General features: G+C 40.7%; 1 protein-coding gene and 1 non-coding gene across 2 annotated transcripts in view; both read left to right on the plus strand.

Moving 5' to 3' along the window:
* Window positions 1–17,364, plus strand: part of Tmc1 (transmembrane channel like 1) — a 144,598-nt gene that overhangs the window by 25,561 nt on the left and 101,673 nt on the right. The window lies entirely within an intron of this gene.
* On the plus strand, window positions 1,931–2,037 carry LOC123458182. The gene has a single exon (XR_006635480.1). It is a non-coding gene; the product is annotated as a U6 spliceosomal RNA (small nuclear RNA).

A 17,364-nucleotide genomic window follows, 5' to 3' on the forward strand; every position in this document is an offset into this window, starting at 1 on the left:
CAGTGTTTGTTAAGAGTATACTTTCAGGCCTGGCTTAGACGTTAAGATGCTTGCCTGTGAAGCCAAAGGATCCCGGTTCAATTCTCCAGGTCCCACGTTAGCCAGATGCACATTGTGGTACATGCATCTGGAGTTCGTTTGCAGTGGCTAGAGGCCCTAGCATGTCCATTCTCTCTTTGTGTGTGTCCCTCTGTATCTAATAAATAAAATGGTAAAAATTGTAAAAAAAAAAGTGTACTTTCAGTTTATAGATGACTCTTTCCTATGCTCTGACATGGCTCTCAAGGTGTTTGTCTTTCTTTTATTTTTTTATTATTACTTTTGTTGTTGTTGTTGTTTGCTTGTTCGTTTTTGAGGTAGGGTCTCACTCTAGCCCAGGCTGACCTGGAATTCACTATGGAGTCTCAGGGTGGCCTCAAATTCATAGCAATCCTCCTACCTCTGCCTTCTGAGTGCTGGGATTGAAGGGGTGCATCTTTTCTAAGGGCAGTAGTTTATTTGTTAGTGCTTTACTCTATGAAAGGTTTACTTTTTAAGAGGTTTTTGCCTCTAAAGTTCTTACTTCTAATGTTATCACATTACAGTTTAGACTGTTACATAAAAATTTGGGGTGAATCAACATTTTATTAAAAAAAACTTTTATTAAATCCTATCATTCTACAATGCAAGGTGATTTTTAGTGATTCTTGAAAACTTCATACATCGTTGACATCAAAGTCATTCTGTGTTTTCTATTAAATACTTCTGTCAAGACATTTAAAAATAGACATGATGGTATTTGTCTTTAAAATTTTTTAATATTTATTTATTTATTTGAGAGAGGGGGGTGGGCATGTCAGAGCCTCCTGCAAAACCTAGAGAAGCAATCAAACCTGGGCTGTCAGGTTTTGCAAGCAAGCACCATTAACCACTATGCAATCTCTCCTGTCCTGATACTAGTTATCTTACTGCATGACATGAAGAAATATCAAGGGTACTATGAAAATTCATCGTATACACATTGACTAAATAAACAGAATATGACTGGTGCATACAGAAATGTATCTATGGCCATACACAATGGATACATTACATGGATTGCTTGTGATGAGAGTCTGTGATAGTTTGAATAGATGGCTCCCAATATATTCAGTGTTTAATTAGTTTGTAGCTTAGATCTGCAGCCACCTGGATGGAAAAGGTGTCACTGAGCGGATCTTAGTTTGTGATGGTAGGTTTGAAATTCCAATATAAAGAGATGCAAAGTGTCTAGTTCCACCTGTAGTGTGATGTGTGGCTTTTGGGCTTGTGTCTTCTGTCTCTCTGCTTGGACCGGTGAAGGCAGGCCAGCTTCTTCTGCCATCATGGAACTTCCCCTGGGTCTGTAAGCTTCAATAAATCCCTTCCTCCTAAGTGTGCCTGGTCTGGAAGTTCATCTCAACAAACCTGAATCTGCCTGCTACAGAGTCTAATTCAGAAATCCTATAAAGTGGAAATGCTAATTTGTCTGTAGGATTTACAGTGGTGACCTTGAGAATCACACAGATTAAGGCTATGCAATCACTAGGCCTGGCAATGGATTTGGGTCACTTTATGGTAAGGTCAACCTCAAGTCAATGACTTATTCCCAGTGTGTACTGCAGCTATGGATCTACTTATCTTTTCTAGTTCCAACTCCTCATCTGGAAAGTGGTACTTACAAGGCTTACTTCTCAGGAGTTTTCTCAGAGTGCAAGACCCTCCAGTAAGTAGAAAAACAAAGAATTTTTGAGGAAATGTAAGGGCCACATCTTGGGTCCTGGCAGTTCTAATAATCCAAGTTCAGCCACTTATCCTCAAAGGGCCAATTAAAGAGAGAAGTAAGAATATAAAACAGAAAAATAAATGTACTCAATGTGGCCACATTAGAAAGAGGAACAAAGAAGTTCAGTGACCTGCCTTAAAAATTCTTGTGCTTGCTTTGGCAGCACATATACTAAAATTGGAACAATACAGAGAAGATTATCAGGCCCCCTGCTCAAGGATGACACACAAATTTATGAAGCAGTCCATATTTTAACAAAGGTCCTTCTTTGGGATCCTAACATGAAGGTTGGGGCACAAGAGATTTGCATAATTAAGAAGTCCTGGTTAAGATGTGCTCCCACCCATCACTGAGCCACCGTAGTTTCATTTCTACTCTTTCCGCAAGATACTGACAAATTGTGGGAATTGTATGAAATATCTTCCTAGGAAACCACCAGGTCCCCAAGCCCTTTTTTTCTCCCAGTATGAGATGCCTGGGACAATTCTGAGACAGGGGCCATTTCCAGAAATCCTGACCCCAGACACACCAGACTGAGGAAAGTGAAACTCCTGCACCTGGACCCCCTCAAGTGGAAGACATATGACACTAATGGTGATGGCCCCCGATGGCCTGTTATCCATGCTGCGCCTTGTGCATGCATCGAAGGACCGACAGGCTCCTAGGACTTTAGCTTGGTTCAGTCCCAACTGTTGATGCGGCCTACTCATGCCCATCTGTCTATCTGTCCAGTTGTTATTCTGGACCCAGCCCTGCCCTTTGCTTCTACAGCCTCTGTGGTTTTGCATCTTGTTTCTGAAGCTTGCTTTGATTCTTTGGCTTTGCTCAGACCTGAGACCTGTTGGCTTGTCTCTATAGCAGTGTTTCTAGCAGGGTTTGCTTCAAAGATCCCTTTGCATCGCTATGAGCTTTCTGTTTACCTCGAGTTGGGCTGCTCTAAAGCTTCCTAAAGTTCTTCAGTCTCCCTCTCTCTCTCTCTCTCTTTTGTTTTAGAGGTAGGGTATCACTATTGCTCCGGCTGACCTGGAATTCACTAGTAGTCTCAGGGTGGCCTCGAACTCATGGTAATCCTCCTACCTCTGCCTGGAGTGCTAGTATTAAAGGCATGCACCACCATGCCCTGCTTTCTTCAGTCTCTTTTGATAGAGCTTCAGAGCCAAGTTACTCACATTATAGGCAGTTAGTCAGGTCCCAAGCCCCCACGGAGAGGTAAACACTGATTTGCCCTGATTTTCTGATAGGACAATAAGGCAATTTTAGTCAGGGCTGAAATTCCGGAAAACTTTGACTCACTGAGATGGTGGCTGCTGAATCCTCAGAAATCCTATTAACGTTTGCTATTGTTCTTTTCATCTCCTGACAAAACAGCCTCCTTGGAATTGTGGTGGGCTCTCTTTGCATCTCACCTCACTGCTCATCATTCAGACCCACCACCCCAAATTTGTTTGATGCATGATTTCTATATGAGCCATTAGTTGAACTTGTTCCAAACTTATAACAGCTGACTCAGAGTTTGGAGGTCAAAATGGGTCCCCAAATTTATGAGCCCTAATTTGGGATCTTGTTCTATTTTTAACGAAAAGTTGCTAAAATGAACTCAAGAAGCATAAATTATGTATTATTAAGTTTATTTAGGGAGAAATTACAAATTGTGGGTTTAATTTAAGGGTGACTAGGATCTAAGAAGGCGGCTAGAGCACAGACACAAACATGTGGGAAACAGGAAACAAGCTCTCATGTGGAAAACACTGTATTATTAAATGTTCATCATTTAGGAAAAATTAAAGTTTTTAGGAAAAGACTGAAGCAGAGCCACAAGCACATGGAGGGTAGTTCATAAAGCTGGTATAAGAGAAACTGAGACTTTCAAGGAAAGACTGGAGTAGAGCCACAAACATGCAGAGGATAAAATTTGGAAGCTTCTGTAGGGAAATTTAGAAGGAACACTCATACTGTTCACTCTGAGTCTCCCTATGTGTTGCAGTCCGGTTCGCATTGCTGGTAGAAATCACCCAACCAAGAGCAGCTTCTGGGAAAAAGAGATTTATTTTGGCTTACAGGCTCAAGGGGAAGCTCCATGATGGCAGGGGAAAATGATGGCATGAGCAGAGGGTGGACATCACCTCCTGGCCAACATAAGGTGGACCACAGCAACAGGAGGGGGTGCCAAACACTGGCAAGGGGAAACTGGCTATAAAGCCCTTAAGCCTGCCCCCAACAATACACTCCCTCCAGGAGGCATTAATTCCCAAATCTCCATCAGCTGGGAACCTAGCATTCACAACACCTAAGTTTATGGGGGACACCTGAATCAAACCACAACATTCCACCCCTGGCCCCCATAAACTGATAATCATACATGATGTAAAATACAATGCATTCATCTCATTTTAAAAGTCCCCATAGTTTTTATCAATCCCAAAAATGTTCATACATCCCCATAGTCCAAGATCTTTTAACTGAGCCATAATACCAAAAAATAACCTCAAAAAACCCATAATGACACAGAATAAACATTCACACTGCAAAAGATGGCACTGGGCATAGCAAAGAAACATTCAACCAATACAAGATTTAAAACAACCAGGGCAAATATCAAACTCTATACCTTCAAGTACAGCAACTCTAACCAGTGACAAATCTTCAAGTCCGATAATTCTAACCAGCAACAAGTTTCTGGCATTCCAATTCTGCCCCTCCAGCTAGGCTACTCACAGTCCTGGGAAACTTCATCGGGGCTGGCAGCTCCTTGGCAGCCATCTCATGGTCCTGGCATCTCCACTGGGTCTCCACTGCAAGCCACGGTTCATCCTCATGGCCCCATGGGGTCTCTATGCAGGCAACCAGCAAACCCGCTTCACACTGCCTATGGCCATTTCCAAAACACAAGACTGTGTTGCAAACTCAATGACCCTCTTTCCAGCATTTCTTATACTCCACGATACCAGGTAGGGTGCCAATTTGTTAATCCAGGGGGGAATAAAGCAGACTTTGAAGAACAGGACACTCCTTGAGCACTCAGGCCCCTTCTAAAGAGTCTACATTCTTCTTGTTGCCCCAGCGCAGGTCAGCTAGCCCAGTCTCATAGGTTGTAATCTCTCAGTTGCAGCTGAACAGGCAACGGTTCACCCAAAGATTTTTCTTTCTGTGCCATCTCCCACTGCTCACACCAGTTCATTTCTACGCAAAGTAACCCTGCACAACTTCTCAGGACACGGGCATAAGAGCAAGCTCCTCACACAAAATGCTAGCCCAGTCCAGGCAAAGCTCTTTCTCACCCTCATAAGCCAAACCTCACAGTCCATAGTTCTTACTGCATTCAGGTCTTGCAGCTCAGACCAGAATAGTCCATCAAGCTGTACTTATAGCACTGCAAGGCATCTCTTAGGCCAAAGTTTCAAATCCTCCCACATTCCTCTTGAAAATCAGCTCCAAAAGGCCAAAGCCACACAGTCGGGTGTTTAGCAGCAATCCCACTCCTCGGTACCACTTTACTGTTGCCGTCCGGTTTGCATTGCTGGTAGAAATCACCCAACCAAGAGCAGCTTCTGGGAAAAAGAGATTTATTTTGGCTTACAGGCTCAAGGGGAAGCTCCGTGAGGGCAGGGGGAAATGATGGCATGAGCAGAGGGTGGACATCACCCCCTGACCAACATAAGGTGGACCACAGCAACAGGAGGGTGTGCCAAACACTGGCAAGGGGAAGCTGGCTATAAAGCCCATAAGCCTGCCCCCAACAATACACTCCCTCCAGGAGGCATTAATTCCCAAATCTCCATCAGCTGGGAACCTAGCATTCACAACACCTAAGTTTATGGGGGACACCTGAATCAAACCACCACAGATAGATAGATAGATAGATAGATAGATAGATAGATAGATAGACAGTCTTTAGATAATTAAAACAGCAAAAGAATGTCTTTATGTTTTTCAGAGAGAGAGAGAGAGAGAGGAGGGAAAGAGAGAGAGAGAGAGAGAGAGAGAGAGAGAGAGAGAGAGAGAGAGAGAGAGGGAGAGAGGGAGGGAGGGAGAGAGAGGGAGAGAGAGAGAAAGAGCGCAATAGGAAGAAGGTGACAGGGAGGTTCAGCTGAGCAAGAGGAAGACTGGATTGGTTGCAGGTTTGGAGGGTGCTAGACTTCCAGCAGCAGGGCCACTGTAGATCAGTCTGGATCAGACACAGTTTCCACTTTGGCTAAGAGTTCCATTCTTGTGCCAGGGCAAGGTGGCATGTGGGGTTGCATCTCCTGGTTCTCTCTGGGCCTCAATATCTAACTGAAACTGACTAAAAGAAGTTAGGTTTCTGCTATCCTCCCCCATTGCCACTGCATACCCAAATGCAGGCAGTAACTCTTTTGAAGTCCCCACTCCTTTATGAGAAGCTTTATTCAATTTCTTTCTAATAAGCTTTGTCTGCATACCCTCCTTCTTTATCTATGTTCGCTGGTCCACATGACTGTGAGACAATGAACTCAAAGTTTTAGTGACCATTGAATGTCCGGTACTGTAAGCAGCTAAACTAAACACCCCCAAGCCAAGAAAATTGCTCTCAAAACGCTGCAATATCTTTAATCCTTTTGGAGCCATAAGTAACCTGCATATAGGAAACACATTTTCTAATACTTTTTACATTTAGCAATGTGGGATCTGAGAGTAAATGTTAATAGTTAAGATTGGAATAGAAGAATGTGTGTTTGCTTCTGCCAGCTATTGAGGGAAATCAGGTCTAACAGGCAAATTGATACTAATAAAACCAATGTAGCTTGTGACTTTGTTATTCAATGAATTCTGACATTGTGGAAAGATACCAATGTGAACATTTTCATGAAGAGACAGGTAGCAAATTATACACTTGATTTCTTTCCCACAAATAACTAAGAAACAGAAGAAAGAAGGCTGATCCCACCTCCTTGTTTTCATTTTATACGCAAGTGATGTAAATCATCATCACATTTGTCTGGGTGTTAGTAATGTTGTCAGAGAGACAGAGCTGGCAGCTTCGAGGAAGCCACAAGCGCAACTCCCTTGCCTTCTCTTTCTCACCCCCACTGGCTCTGTTGCAGCTCTTCTCTAAACAAGGAGCACCACCTTAACTTTCCCTGCTCTCATTGCCTTTTGTTCTCTAGAAGATGCTGATTAACATTTGCTAATATATGCTAATGAGAATTCATTAGCATCTCTGATGTGAACTAAAGCGGTAGACAAAGGCAGGGTGAAGACGTGAACAGAGCACACCCAGCTTCTCTCTGCTTAGGGAACAATGCTCTCACTCTCTTCACAACTCTTTAGGCTTTCTGCATGTTCTGTTTTGTTGCTCTTCCATGATTCCTAACAGCCATTCTTGTTCAGCACAGAATATTGCAGAAATGCTATTGAGTACAGAAAGACTTCTTTTTGTTCTAAGTAATCCAAGCATATAAGCATAGCTGCTGAGGGTGTATCACACACATTTCTATTTTCATCTGGTGATTATTTTAGTATCTATTACTAGAAAAGGTTTGAGCCACAAAAAGAAAAAAAAGAACCCACAAGCAAATGCATTTTCATTACTCCACACTTATTTACAGTAGCTGCCCTGTGTGGTGGTAATTGCAGTGTGAAAGCACACAGTTTGATGATATATCATGACAGCATGTTTAAATATGAATTGCTCACTCCCCTAAATAATCTAAATGAAAACAAAAGCAAGACTAACCACTTGCTTTTTTTGCAACCACAGAGAACTCTAAATGCTTTCATAAATAGCTATTTATTGTTGAATATGTATAATTTAAAAGAAAAAAAGCCAATGTCCAAAGCATATAGAACAAGAGATGCTTTTTATTGTGTCTGTAGACTGTAGTGTCAAGAGATATCTAATTGCAGTTTCTCACAAATACTCCAGCATGTAATTCGCCATTTGAAGAACTCTGCTTCAGCATCTCATGTTTCTCTTCCAGCTCTGGAGTGGGAGAATTTGGACGCATACCAGCTACTCACTTCACTCAGCCTGGGTTTAATTATAATTTATTGTATGATAAAGATAAAGAGAAAAGTATAAGAAAAATTGATGTTCCTCCCCTTCCCCTTTATATATATATGTGAATTTCATATTATATACATATGAATATGTATATAATAAGAGGATAGGAATGCTATCTTTGCCATAAGTAGATTTTTTCTCTCTTTTCTTCTAAAGAGTTAGACAATTTTTAAAATATATTTATATTTTACTTATTTGAGCAAGAGAAAGAGGGAGAGAGAGAGAGATATTTGGAGAAAGAGAGAGAGAATGGGCATGCCACCTTATGCATTTGGCTTACATGGGCCCTAGGGAATTGATCCTGAATTCTTTAGCTTTGTAGGCAAGTGCTTTAACCACTAAGCCATCTCTTCAGCCCAAGAGTTAGACAATTTTTGTCTCTAGTCTCTTAGTGAATTTTTTCTCCACACTTCTTCCTGATTCATTTGGCAATTGAAATATGTTATATTGTATTTTTAATAAAGAAGACATCAGTACCTATTTTCTTCTTCTAGGGGTTACAGGGTCTGAAAAGATGGGTATAATGTAGAAAGAAAACACTGGAGCTTAACTACTGCCATGGCACTTGTATTTTTATTTGTCACTCCCTTTTTGGGAGGTTGATCCTTGCCAAAATGACAAATTACTATTCTCTTTATCACTTCAAAACCATAGAAAATCAAAATTATTATTTAGGCTCTTTACAACATTATATGTTTGAAACTATGAACAGGTTTTTGGAGCTCATTATATATTTCCATTAGAGTGTTTTTGAGTTTTTGTTTGTTTGTTCTCCACCCCCTCATTAGAGTGCCTTGAATTTGTATGCCCCATGATTTTCTGAAATCTTCTTACAGAAGATAAGGTAGTCACTGGTTCATGCAGACAGAATATCAGATCAGCTCTGTCAAATTAAATCTTTTTCCCAATCTTCTTTGATGATATTCAAGTGTCATGATCACATCTCACCACTCCTGAGACTGCTTTAAAATTCTTGTAGTTTACAGGATTTTGAAGATAGTTTACTGACATAAGAATCATGTTACTCTTCTCTTTACTCTATGGCTTTCAAAATTACCATGCTTTACCCCATCACTTAGAGGATTTAGGACTATGGAAACTGAATATCCAGGGGATCTTCATTAATGGGGAGCTAATAACTTAACTTGAGTCAATGTGATGCACAGAGCTAGCCCATCTAGGTAGTATGCTAGGCTGTGGAGGAGCCTCTATAGCTGATTGTAGATGAATCTTGTAGATGAGTTTTGATCAGACATGAATGAGTTCCATTCCTTTCAAGTGTTCCATTCATACCATGGAGGGTTGGCCTGTGGGGTGGCATCTCCTGGTTCTCTCTGGGTCTCAATTTCTAACTGAAACTACCTAAAGGAAGCTAGCTTTTGCCTATTTTCTTCTAAAACCACTGTGTTGGGTAGATATGTTACAGAGGGAGGAGATTCATAGCCATCATTTCAATTCAGTTTTGTTGAGAATGGCTTTTGTTTTCCACTTCACATCTACCTATAGTGTTGTGTGAAATGAGTGGAAACAGTCTGGCTTTTCTCTCTGGAGATCACACCAAGTATGATTTAAGACCTTCATCTTACATCCATGTAGCAGACTGTTGGAAATCCTTCTCAAGAGAGAACTTTATTCATTCATTTTGAAATGTGCCTTGATTTACTGTTTTTGTTTCATTCTAAGAAAAACAGAAAATTTACTACACAGACAAACACACCCCATACACACACGTGCAAACACAATAATAATTTTTACTATATCACACTCTGCATCACCATCAGTATTATCATTGCTATCAGACAAAATTGGAGATTTAAGGGCATACTGGATGGCTCTAGATCTAGAATTTTGAATGTATTAAGATTTACTCTGTGTCTATTATAAGGATGCTACATTTTAAAGAATTTTTTTAATAACTAATTTTTAGTAGTCTTCCTGATCTTTTCCCTTGAAAGAAGGGATTTCACATTTCTGTTAAGGGGTTCAAAATTTTCCTTCATTACAAATAAATTTTATTTTGAAATATACCACCTTAAGGAAAAAGTACCTTTATTAATTCATATTTTCTAGTTCCTAGGTTTCAAATTCTTATTAAAGATAAGTATTTGTAGTAAAAATAGTTGAAAAAGTTTTGTTTGTTGATATGGTTTTTTTTAAAGATACAGAATATTGATATGGGATTGGATATGCAGAATGATGTGGGAGAGAGGCTGGCCTCTGGGTGGGCTTAGTATTCCTTATCAGTGGTTCTCAAGTCTCAAGTTCTTGTTAATGTTTAGCAAAGAATTGAGACAGGGTTTATAAAGGGAGATTAGCTTCAAAGCCAAGACAAGCGCTTAACTGCTAAGCCATCTCTCCAGCCCTCCTTTCCTCTTTTCTTCCATAGCCAGGCTGGGAAAGGGAGAGAAAACTGGGAAATATCTCATGTAGAAGCTTGAATTGGCTCAGTTCATAAAATAGGCATTTATTAAGAATGAGCCTCATTGCCAGCTTCAATATATATGAAAGATCCTGATTGACTGTTGGGCCTAGGAGGAACAATGACTAAGGAAGGGTGCACCTGGGTGCTAATCCTGGGAAAAGTTCAGGGAAGAACGAGGAAGATGCTGATCATGACCGGCGTGGGTCAGACTGGAGTTCTATTCTCGCTGGAGCAGGGTGGCCTCCACATTCCTTTGGGTTTGCGTCCTTAGCTGACTACTTAAAATAACAAACTATTTGGCTCCTAGTCTAGATCAATGTTAAATATGTGAATTTAAATGTGGTATTTTATTTTAAATATGTACTTATTTATTTGAGAGAAAGAAAGAGCATGCCTTGACCTCCTGCCACCACAAAGGAACTCCAGATGCATATGCGATTTTATGCATCTAGCTTTATTTGGGTACTGGGGAATTGAACGGGGGCTATCAGATTTTGTAACCAGTGCCTTTAACCTCTGAATCATCTCTCTAACTCCAGACTTGCTACTCTATATTTGATATTTTTCATTCATATAAATGTGAATATACTCGGTCTACTTGATCTTTGGTTTCCACATTTATGGATTCAAGCAAACATAAATCAAAGTTACTCTGAAAAACATATACACAGACTTCTTGTTTCTTCTTTTTCTTCAGCTAACACAATGTAGCAACTACTAGCACTCACACTGCATTAGGTGCTTTCAGGAATGGAGAGATGCCTTCAAAAGCATGGAAGGATGCATACATTATATGTAAATAAAAGACCAGTTTATAGAAGGAATTTAAGCAACTGGAAGTTTTGGTATTCATAGGGATCCTGGGACCAATTCCCTCTCATATTCAGCAGAACAACTGTATATATAAATATGAAAGGCTTGTAACATGCAGCAAAGACAACATGCATTTTTTGTCTACATTTTGCCTTGCATTATCTTTCCCTTATAATTTACTGTAACTCTAACTTAACTTTTACTCTTTAAATTCTCTTTGTTATACTGTCCCCTTCCTTTTTTATTACCCCTAACTTTTTCTTTCTCTTTATCCTTCCTTCTCTAAACTATAGTACTATTTATTTATTTATTTTGGTGTTTTGAGGTAGGGTCCCACTCTAACTCAGGCTGACCTGAAATTCACTCTCTATTCTCAGGGTGGCCTCAAACTCACAGTGATCCTCCTGCGTCTCCCTCCTGAGGCATGCACCATCAAGCCTGGCCCTTACTTTTATATTTTTAAGTCTCCTGCTTTCGATTTGGCATGCAATGGTCCTGAGAGTACACAAGGGTGTATTCATAAGTTTTCAGGCTCTGAATAAAGTCCCAGTTTAGACAAGCATAGCCATGAGAAAAAACAAAAAGCAATAAAAATTAAACTATTAATAATCTTATTTGTCTTGTTTGTATAATATTAAAGGGAGGTCATTTCATGGCATATTAGTATCAGTTTCTCGTTCTTACTGGATCTTTCCAATCAGCACAGGAGAATATTCTGTGTAGCAGAGCTAACAGTTTCCTATATCTCAATGCCCATTGTCTTTGAATGCTCTGCCAATTCAGGCTTTGGCCCATACCGCTTCCCTGAGGCTAAGCCTGACAAGACCATGCGAGACCTCCACCTTGGTGTGTCCACTGCTCCCCTTTCAGCCCTCACTATCTCACAGGGCATCATAACATGATGTCATATTTTCTTTCCACATCACTGATCATTCACTTCTTTGTTTGACTGCTCTCAATGTTTTCTCAATTTTAGAGTCTCTTTCTTCTGTCTGCATTATATTCATTTTCTTGACTTCACCTGATTGTATGGCTTCAAATATCTGCAAGTTACTAATTTCAAATCCATATTTCAAACCCAAACCTTTCTTCTGAACTCCAGGCTTATTCAACTGCCTACTTAATTTCATATTGAGATGTCTCATAGACATCTGGTTTATAAACAAAATGTCACATTTATTGTTAGAAAGCCATTCTGGCACAACAAATAACAAGACTCCTTATAAACAGATGTATTTTCTTTTATGAGTTGAGAAACTATTCCAAAGCAGTTTCTTTTTTCTATATACCTATGTGAGTATACAAGAACTAATTTTAAAAGAAAAAGTGAGCTGGGTATGGTGGCACATAGCTTTAATCCCAGCACTCCGGAGGTAAAGGCAGGAGCACTGGCATGAGTTCGAGGCCACCCTGGCCTAGGGCAAGGTGCTACCTTGAAAAACAAAAACAAAAACAAACAAACAAAAAACCCCAAAAAACAGAAGTGAGTTTTCAGTTTCCAAAATAATAGTTTGATGCCACAAATATTCCTTTAAGAGTTAAATGTGGGTCAGAGGAATAGGCAATAACATTGAGAATTCTTCTGGGCATGTGGTTATTGTTACCCTAAGAACCAAAAATGACTTTCAGCACTACAGATTAAAGAAAGCCACAATGGCAGTAAGTTTCTGAACAGCTCCAGTACCTCTGAAATGTGACATTTTGCTGTTGTTTCCTTTTATGGTTTTACTGGCTTTATTTGCATAAAATGAAGCTCTGAGTTGCCTAGGAGTTCATCTGTTCCTACTGCATGTTCTTTAAATGTGCATTCTGAAATGCAGGGTCACTGCTGCCTCCAACATGCAGACACCTCTCCCTCTCCTCTCTCTTCACTCCTAGGAGAGAGGGATTATTTTAAAAGTACAAGATCAATGGACATAGTTGCCAGTGCATTAGGGGTCGTAGGATTGGTGATAAACTATTGAAATTGTTAGAGAGGGCATGCCAACAGTCCACCTAAAGATTTTCTCAGAGATTTACAGATTGCTAGGGCAGAAGGCATCATTCTTTTCTATAGCCTGGCCATTCATTAGTCAGTGATAAGAAGTACAGTGATTCTGAAGGGATAAGGGAGGGTGATATAAGGTACATATGACTAACACACACACACACACACACACACACACAGTACGAAAATGTCACAAAAAAAGTTTTAAAATATTGTGTGAGAAAGGAAAACAATCTGAGCTGTTCTTTTGCTCTGGAGTTTTTAGCTTGTCTCTATAACATGGTTTTGAGTTACAGGAAACACAGACCTTAGATCTCAGGCAAAATCCTATTCCAATAAAATTCAGCGTGTTATGAGGATTGCAAGAGTCTTAAATTGATTACAGTGTTACTGACTAGTTTTGGACGCTGATGAGGGTTTGCATCAAGAATCAAGCGTTTGTTATTCTAGCAACTGTAAGAAATAATTGTTTCTTGATCAAAGAAATGCTTGTTCTAGAGAAAAGATAGTGCTTAATGAGAATGAGGTGGTGATTGCACACAGGCCAGACCACTCAGAGGACGGTGTTGGCTGTTTCTGTAAGTCTTGATTGTGTAACCTAGGAATCAGAGCCCCTCTCAAGTCTTTATTGATGTCTCAGCCTGTACAGGCTTCACTTAGCTCTCGGTCATAGCTTTCCTGATAAACCAGAGAACGAAGTCCAGTCTCCCTTGCTTATGCGGTCACTGGTTGTTGCAGTCAGGTTTGCATTGCTGGGGGAAAAAAAAAAGGTTCATTTAGGCTTACAGACACAAGGGGAAGTTCCATCATGGCAGGGGAAAATGATGGAACAAGTAGAGGGTGAACATCACCTCCTGGCCAATATCAGGTAGAAAACAGGAACAGGAGAGTGTGCCACACTAACATGGGAAAACTGGCTAAAGCACCCATAAGCCCACCCCCAACAATCCACTCCCTCCAGGAGTAGTTAATTCCCAAGGAACCTAGCATTCAGAACACCTAAGTTTATGGGGCACACATGAATCAAACCACCATATTCTGCCCTACCCCCTATAACACGCATTCAGTACAACTTTAGGAGTCCCCATAATTTATACCAATCTTAATGATGTTTAAACACTTCTATAATCCAAGGTCTTTTAACTGAGACATAATACTAAAAAATAAACCCAAAACCCCAAAAGGGTGCAGAATAAACCTTCACACTGCAAAAGATAGTATTGGGCACAGCAAAGAAACATTCAACCAATACAAGGTTTAAACAGGGCAAACATTAAACTCTGTAGCTCCAAGTCCAACAACTCTTGCCAGTGACAAACCTCTAAGTCCAATAATTTTAACCAGCAACAAGTCTCTGGAGTTCCAATTCTGCCCCTCCAGCTGGGCTACTCTCACTCCTGGAAAACTTCATCCTTAGCAGTAGTCTCATGGTGCCGGCATCTCTACTGGGTCTCCACTGCAACCTACAGCCGGTCCTCACAGCTCTATCAGGTCTTCATGCAGGCATCCAGCAAACCTGTTTCACACTGCCCATGGCCAATTCAAAAACACAAGACTGTGTTGCAAACTCAATGATCCTCTCTTTCCTGAATTTCCTTTACTCCATAATACCAGGTAGGGTGTTAATTGGTTAATCCAGGGGGGAATAAAGCAGACCTTGAAAAACAGGAAACTCCCTGAGCACTCTTCAAAAGAGTCTACATTCTTCCTGTTGCCTCAGTGCAGGTCAGCAGGCCCAATCTCAAAGGTTGTAATCTCTCATATAATTGCAGGTGAATGGGCAGAAGTTTAAGCCCAAAGATTTCATTTCTGTGCCATATCCCACTGCAAATACCAACCCATTTCTACACTATGCAACCCTGCACAAATTCTTAGGGCATGGGCATAACTGCAAGCCTCTCATACAAACTGCTTCTAGACCAGTCCAGGCAAAGCTCTTTCTTGTGGGCCTCCTTCCTGGTCAGGTAGTGCTGAGGGAAGGACCAGGCCTGCTGGTTCCTCCCTAGGGGTTGAAGGAGGATGATGAACGTCAGATGACTCAGAAACTTCTCCTGGCCACTGGAGAAAAACCACGCTGAATCGGGAGTCTTTTCAATGCAGGAACTCGCAGAAACAACTTGCTTTATTACTCTGAGCAGTTGCCTATATCATGTTGGGGACGAAGGCGGGGATTTTAGGATGGGGGAAGAAGTAAGGGCCAATAGTAAACTTTAACTATTGAAATAGTAATTACAATAGCCACGTGGAAGTGGCAGGCCAGAAACCATTAGGAGTCTTGTTGAGTCCTAGCTGGCCAGAGACAGGTTGCCAAACTTTAGCTAGGCTCAGGAAGTTCCACTAGGCCTCACACCTGGGCCTTTCAGAGCCCAACACTTTCTCATCCTCATAAGCCGAACCTCACTGCCCATAGTTCTTACTGCATTCAGGTCTTTCAACTCTGACCAGAATAGTCCATCAGTTGTACTTACAGCATTGCAAGGCATTTCTTAGCCCAATATTTTAAATCCTTCCACATTCTTCTTGAAAATCAGCTCCAAAAGGCCAAAGCCATATAGTCAGGTGTCTAGTAGCAACCTCACTCCTCTGGTACCAACTTTAATGTTGCATTCAGGATTGCATTGCTGGCAGAAACCACCTGACCAAGAGTAGGTTGTGGGGGAAAAAAAAAAAAAAAGATTTATTTTTGGCTTACAGACTCAAGCTCCATGATGACAGGGAAAAAATGATGACATGGGCAGAAGGTGAACATCACTTTCTATCCAACATCAGGAGGACAACAGCAATAGGAGAATGTGCCACACTGATAAGGGGAAACTGGCTATAATACCCATAAGCCAATCCCCAACAATACACGGCCAGCATAAATTCTCAAATCTCCAACAGCTGGGAACCTAGCATTCAGAAGTTTATGGGGGACACCTGAATCAAACCACCACTGGCCATTAGAAAAAGCTGACCTGTTGCTTGTGTGTTTTGCAGGGGATGTTTGAGTCTCATGGTTTTTTTTTTTTTTTTTAGAGCGATAGACACAGAGAGAAAGACAGATAGCGGGAGAGAGACAGAATGGGGAGTCTCATGGTTTTATATTTGTTTGTTTGTTTGTTTTATTTAATTGATGGTCTTTCTTAAAGATTTATTGGTATTTTTGATCAGTGAATAAACTTTCTAGTTTATTTAATCAAATCTCTGCAAATTAATCAGCATATATTGCTCATGTTTTAAAATATGCCTTAGCTAAGTTGCAGAATAGGCCATGGGACAGCTTTTGCTCTTGTTCCTAGGCTGTTAGCACATTCTCCATAATGGTAGAACCTGCAGTCTTGCACCATGAAAAGGTCTTCCTACAGAATACTTTGACTGAAGAAGCATGGGCTTGGCACAAATTGTAAACAAGGAACCATGACCTACTGCAGAGTATAGCCCATCTTCTCAGAATGTCTGCCTTCATTAGTACCAACTCTCAGTTGTGATATTGAAACATATGCAGATCTAGTTACCTAGTAATGGAAGGTTTATGTCTATTTGAATAAAAGAACATTTATTTTCATATCTCAAGGCTGTTGTTGTGATAACATTTTGCATATCTGAAACTTCTTTTTTTTTTTTGAGGTAGAGTCTTGCTCTAGCCCAAGCTATCCTGGAATTCACTATGTAGTCTCAGGCTGGCTTCAAACTCATGGTGGTCCTTCTACCTCAGCCTCCTAAAGAGTGGTATTAAAGGCAAGTGCCACTGTGTCTGGGAAAGCAAGGATGGTGGGGAGTGCACCAGGGTCTCTAGGCATGGTAAATGAATTCCAGAGGCATGTTCCACTTTGTGCATCTGGCTTTTACATAGGTACTGGAGAATTGAACTCATATTGTTAGGCTTTATGAACAAGCACTTTAACTGCTAAGCCATGTATCCAGCCCAAAATCCTAAAAATTTTTATCAGGTAGTGTTTAAAAGCAAAAAGTGCCTCTACAATAATATACTTTGTGGAGGGAATTTACTGTCTTTCTGCTAAATCTGTCAGTTTCTGAAGAACCTCTGATGGCTCCATCACAGCAGAAATGAAACTAGAAGTTCTTGCATCCACTCACAGCAATATTGGTTGCCATCATTTCTTTTGGGGATTTAGGCCATTTGTGGTGGTTTGATTCAGGTGTCCTCCATAAACTTTGGTGTTCTGAATGCTAGGTTCCCAGCTGATGGAGATTTGGGAATTAACACCTCCTTGGGGCGGGCTAATGGGTGTGTTATAGCCAGTTTCCCCATTCCAGTGTTTGCCACACTCTCCTGTTGCTGCTATCAACCCAATGTTGGTGAGGAAATGATGTCCACTCTTTGTTCATGTTGTCAT

This window comes from Jaculus jaculus, chromosome 1 (genome assembly GCF_020740685.1).
Source record: "Jaculus jaculus isolate mJacJac1 chromosome 1, mJacJac1.mat.Y.cur, whole genome shotgun sequence".
In the NCBI taxonomy this organism is placed as follows: Eukaryota; Metazoa; Chordata; class Mammalia; order Rodentia; family Dipodidae; genus Jaculus; species Jaculus jaculus.